Source organism: Lissotriton helveticus, chromosome 9 (genome assembly GCF_964261635.1).
Source record: "Lissotriton helveticus chromosome 9, aLisHel1.1, whole genome shotgun sequence".
NCBI classification, from domain to species: Eukaryota; Metazoa; Chordata; class Amphibia; order Caudata; family Salamandridae; genus Lissotriton; species Lissotriton helveticus.
In genome coordinates this window covers 625,468,006-625,474,005 of record NC_136070.1, presented here as the reverse complement: position 1 = coordinate 625,474,005, position 6,000 = coordinate 625,468,006, and positions in this window count along the sequence as shown.

The window sequence follows — 6,000 nt, the reverse complement described above, 5'->3', positions numbered from 1 at the left end:
CATAGCTGTGTTCCTTGCCTGTCACTTGTCTGCTGGCTGGATAGGGAACACCAAAGTTTCTCTGACGCTCCTAATAAAATACATATCTAATTATGAACAAGCCTCCCAGCAATCTTTAACTACAACAGATGGTGACGATCAGCTAGCAGAAGTAAGGGGTGCAGAGAGAAGATTATCTTCCGATGGTGCAACGAGAATCTACGCATGTTGAGAAGCATACTGAAGAAAACGGAGGAAAGTAAGGAATTGACCTTAGATGTATGTGTGACGGAATTAATAAGTTACTATCAGGATGCATAGTACAGCCTTAATATACGCATGAAGTTGGATACGTGGACACACAAAAGTAAAGTAAAGAGAGAAGGCGTGTGTGAATGTACGCGTGTATATCGTTTTCAATGGTACACATGACTGCCTTCTAAAATCGCGACAATATTTTGGTGCACATTGAGGATAACAAATAGAGTATATGTCACCGAGAGAAATTAGCATTTAAACAGCGACAGTTACCTTTTGAAAGTACACAACTGATTGAGTTCCCTCGTTATGTTTTCTCAAGCCCATTGTACCTTCAAGTCAGACGCGTGGTGACGTCCGCAAGCTAATCCACGTATTAAAACTTCTGACCCATACACGCCCTGAGATCAAAGACGTGGTGACGTTTTGTCCGCCATTTTAGATGCTTTCAAGATATTGATATCGGAAGAGCAGCAATTATGCATGATTGAGTTTGTCTTGATTCAAATTAAACATGAACAAAAGGAAACAAAACCGAAAAAGAATAAGGAAAAAAAAATAACTTATAACTTGATTCGAGGTACATCACTTAAATTAATAACTTGGCTCACATTTCTTTTAAAGAAAATGTTTGGTTATTCATTTCTTCTAAGATTTGTCACACAAGTTACAGTAAGAAACTCGTCAAGTGCAAGCGTTTATTAATTTGTGAATCAGATATTAAAAAAAGGGACAATCTTAGGTGATAAGCACACCAATAGTCATGCAAGTTTTGGGGGTTATGACACACTAAATGCTAGTGCTTATCTTTCTTACTATTTGATTATATCTACTGTGTTGACAACGATAAACTGTGTTATTTGTGGTAATAGTAAAAAAAATAGATGAGGGTATAAATATGGATGTTGCTGTAATTCCACCACCTCTATTTTTCAACAAGCTGGTGAGACTCCTATTGAATGAGGTGAATGGATAGAAATATTCGAAAATTATATTGAAGCTCTGGATGGTAAGGATTTCAGTGCAGCAAGAAAAAAAGCATTACTTCTTAGTACATTAGGTAAGGATGGGCAGCGTGCATTTAAATACCTACCTGTTTATACAGACTGTGAAGGAAGAGCTATTACTAATGTGTATTTAGAAGCAAAAGCAAGATTGAGGAAACAATTTGCAAAATAAGTGAATATCGTCATGTGTAGACATATGTTTTATGCACAGCCCCAAAGAAGTGATGAAACAGTAGATCAGTTTGTAACATGTTTATGTGAGTTATCCATCAAATGCCAATTTGGTGGGATGAGAGATGAAATGATCAGGGATCAGCTGATAGTTCTGTGTTGTAATAAAAAAATGCAAGAAAGGTTATGGTCTTCGCAAAACCCGACATTGAGTAATTCTATAGAAATAGCCAAAGTTGTTGCGCAATCAGATGCGTGTATGAAGGAAATGAAAATACAACAGGGGTCTCAAGTATAGAACAAGAAAATGTTAAAGCAGTAAATGCAAATAAAAGTGGAGATGCTTTTGGAAAGAAAAGTATATCTAGGAAAAAACTACAATAACAATGCAATGAAGAATATAGATTATAATAAATCAGATGAGAACATGTGTACTAGATGTGGTAGCACCTACCACACAGCAGATTATAGAAAATGTTATGCTTTTGACAAAGTGTGTAATATATGTGGTTGAAGGGGACATTTCTTTAAGATGTGTAGTACATGCAATAAGCTTAAGGTAGCTGTGGTACAAAATTTGGAGAATGCAAGTATGAATGATGTGGATCGCACAGACATCATTTTATGTGTCAATGAGGATGATTTGACATTCACACCTGGAAGGAGACTCAGACCTAAAGCAACTTTTAAGGTGCAAGGAAAAGAAATTGACCTGATGGTGGGTTCAGGTTCATTTTATACTTTCATTCCACAAGAATTGTTTATGTATATTTGGCCAGATACTGAATTACTTCCCAAATATATCAATCCTGGAGGGTATCAGGGTGAGAACATTGATATTGCTGGTTATATGCTAACCCGAATTTCATTCCAAAACAGGTGTGTGAAGGGGAAGGTCTATGTAGCAAAAAAGGGACCACCAATTTTACATTGGGCACATCAATATGATTTCCATACTATCATATATCCCAGAGCCGCACATCAGGTTATGGTTGTTGATGAGATCTTCACTGATACTATGTGGTAATCTATTTTCTGAAGAGATTGGTGAGCTCAAAGGTAATGTGCGCACATTTGTATGCTGTTCCCATGCAGCATAAGGTAAGAAAGGTTCCCATTATTGCCACACAAGAGGTAACATGTATAATTAATTGAGGAGATGGTAAAACAAGGTATAATAGAACAAATTTAAACTTCCAGATGGATTTCACCAGTGGTGATCGCAGGCAAACCTGACGGCAGTTACAGGTTCTGTGTGGACTTACGCACTCTGAACCAAAATATTGTGGTTGACAATGTATCTTTGCCGAACATAAATGAACTAATTTTTTCACCGAAAGGAGGAAGATATTTCCCAAAATTAGACCTTCGCAGCGCATTCCACCAAATCAAATTACATAAGGAGTCTAAACCATTAACAGCATTCATCACTACAGAAGAGGTATTCCGGTTTAGCAGGATGCCATTTGGTTTAGCGTCCACTGCTGTAGTCTTCCAAAGGATGATGGGTTTGGTCCTAAAAGGCACAAAAAATGTTGTGCATTTCCAAGATGATGTGTTACAGTTTGGGGACACAAAAGAACATCATAATTTAGCTCTAAAGGAAGATTTGAATAAAATGAAAGATGCTGGACTAACTCTGAAAAAGTAAAAAATCACATTTTGCATAGAGGAAGTAGTATATCTCGGCTACACGTTGTCTGCTGGAGGAGTTAAACCAAAACATGATCTTCTAGAGGCTATAAGAAAGGCTTCTGCACCTGTAGACAAAGACCAACTCAGGTCTTTCCTTGGGCTTATAAAGTATTATGCTAAGTTTGTGTATAATTTTGCAGAAAAAACAGAACATATTAAGAAATTGCTGAGGAAAGGGTACACATTTGTGTGGTATGATGAGCAACAGAATGCCTTTGAAAAAATAAAAAAAGAGATATGCGAAGCAAAGGTATTGACCCCATTTGATACCAAATTAAAGTCCATTTCCACAGTCGACATAAGTGCGGTAGGTCTGGGGGCTGTTTCAGCACAGTTACACACATCAGGTATAAAGACAGTAGCTTTTGTTACTAGATCTCCCACCAATTCGGAAAGGAACTACTCAGTGATTGAGAGGGAAGCTGTAGCTGCAGCATGGGCAGCGCAATATTTTCAAATGTATTTAAGGGGTTTTCAATTTACTCTACGTACTGACCATAAGCCCCAAACCAAGATTGCACCAAATGCAACACGCCTGAACTGCGCTAGTTGTGAAATTAGTTTAAGCATTAATATCCTTGTGACAAGCGCTGCCATCAGCGCTACAAAGAACTAAAGATAGTGAACAAAACTCAACACTACCATGCAAATCACCATGTTTGATCCTTCTAAAGTGTTCTGCAGCCTAAATTAACAAGCCCCGAGATGAACATTTATTACCTAGAAACTGTAGAAAAATGCAACCTGCAGTAATCAAATAAAATGTAACAGCCACACTAGAAAAGAAGAAACAAAAAAGATAAACCACTGGTGTCCAGCCATTTAAAGGTGGGAAAAGGGACTCCTGATACGAGAAGACTCACCAAGTACTGAACCTCGAAACAAGGTGCCTCCAGGTAGGTAAAGCAATGAAGTTCCAAGACCCACGTGGTCGGTATCATTAGAGATCAACAGCCTGAGTAAGCATAAAGGATACCGATATCATCATGCCGGAACCTAACCCGGCAGTACTGGCAGACCAACAGTGTTAAACAGTGAAACCCTTACTCACCGAAACGTTGCACTGGACAACACCATCCATGTAACTGAGTTAAGACTCTGGATTCAACCAAAGCTCGACGCCTCGAGTAAACGAGTTCAGAAACGTTCCGTGAAGTGAAGTGACTCTGCGCGTAAGTGCGCTACCCGGAAGTTGTACGCTAAGCCCTTCACCAACTTAAATGCACAGTGCGTTTTAAATGCTGAATCGTGAACCGTGTCGACAGTTGAAAGTGCATACAAATTAATGAAGTGGAACCAAATGTAGAATAATGCGAGCAAAGGGAAGAGCAATAAAAGTTCAAGCAGTGTTACAAACATTATTAGGTGGTCACGTGGCTCATAAATGTAGATACAAAGTGACCAACATGATTGAATAGAGTGTACAAAACACTGCAAGACAGCAAGTTAAATGAAAATGATATCACTGTCGTCATGATGAAACAAAACATTGATACATGAATCTCAATACATGGGTGGCTGCACATAACTGTTGTATTCTCATGTGGTTTTATTGCTGTATCTGGTGCTTTAAATATTACATTCCATTGTATGTTCTAGCGTTGCTATGCACCTTGACATAGCTGTGTTCCTTGCCTGTCAGTTGTCTGCCGGCTGGATAGGGAACGCCAAATTTTCACTGACGCTCCTAATAAAATACATATCTAATTATGAACCAGCCTCCCAGCGATCTTTAACTACAACAGATGGGGACGATCAGCTAGCAGAAGTAAGGGGCGCAGAGAGATTATCTTCCGATGGTGCAACAAGAATCTACGCATGTTGAGAAGCATACTGAAGAAAACGGAGGAAAGTAAGGAATTGACCTTAGATGTATGTGTGACTGAATTAATAAGTTACTATCAGGATGCATAGTACAGCCTTAATATATGCATGAAGTTGGATACGTGGACATACAAAAGTAAAGTAAAGAGAAAAAGCACGTGTGAATGTACGCGTGTATATCGTTTTCAATGGTATACATGACGGCCTTCTAAAATCGCGACAATATTTTGGTGCACATTGAGGATAACAAATACAGTATATGTAACCAACAAAAATTAGCGTTTAAACAGCGACAGTTACCTTTTGAAAGTACACAACTGATTGAGTTCCCTCGTTATGTTTTCTCGAGCCCATTGTACCTTCAAGTCAGACGCGTGGTGACGTCCGCAAGCTAATCTACGTATTAAAACTTCTGACCCATACACGCCCTGAGATCAACGACGTGGTGACATTTTGTCCGCCATTTTAGATGCTTTCAAGATATTGATATCGGAAGAGCAGCAATTACGCATGATTGAATTTGTCTTGATTCAAATTAAACATGAACAAAAGGAAACAAAACCGAAAAGGAATAAGGAAAAAAAATAACTTATAACTTGATTCGAGGTACATCACTTAAATTAATAACTTGGCTCACATTTTTTTTAAAGAAAATATTTGGTTATTCATTTCTTCTAAGATTTGTCACACAAGTTACAGTAACAAACTCGTCAAGTGCAAGCGTTTATTAATTTGTGAATCAGATATAAAAAAAAGGGACAATCTTAGGTGATAAGCACACCAATAGTCATGTAAGTTTTGGGGGTTATGACACACTGAATGCTAGTGCTTATCTTTCTTACTATTTGATTATATATACTGTGTTGACAACGCTAAACTGTGTTATTTGTGGTAATCGTAAAAAAATTGATGAGGGTATAAATATGGATGTTGCTGTAATTCCGCCACCTCTATTTTCAACAAGCTGGTGAGACTCCTATTGAATGAGGTGAATGGATAGAAATATTCGAAAATTATATTGAAGCTCTGGATGGTAAGGATTTCAGTGCAGCAAAAAAAAAAAGCA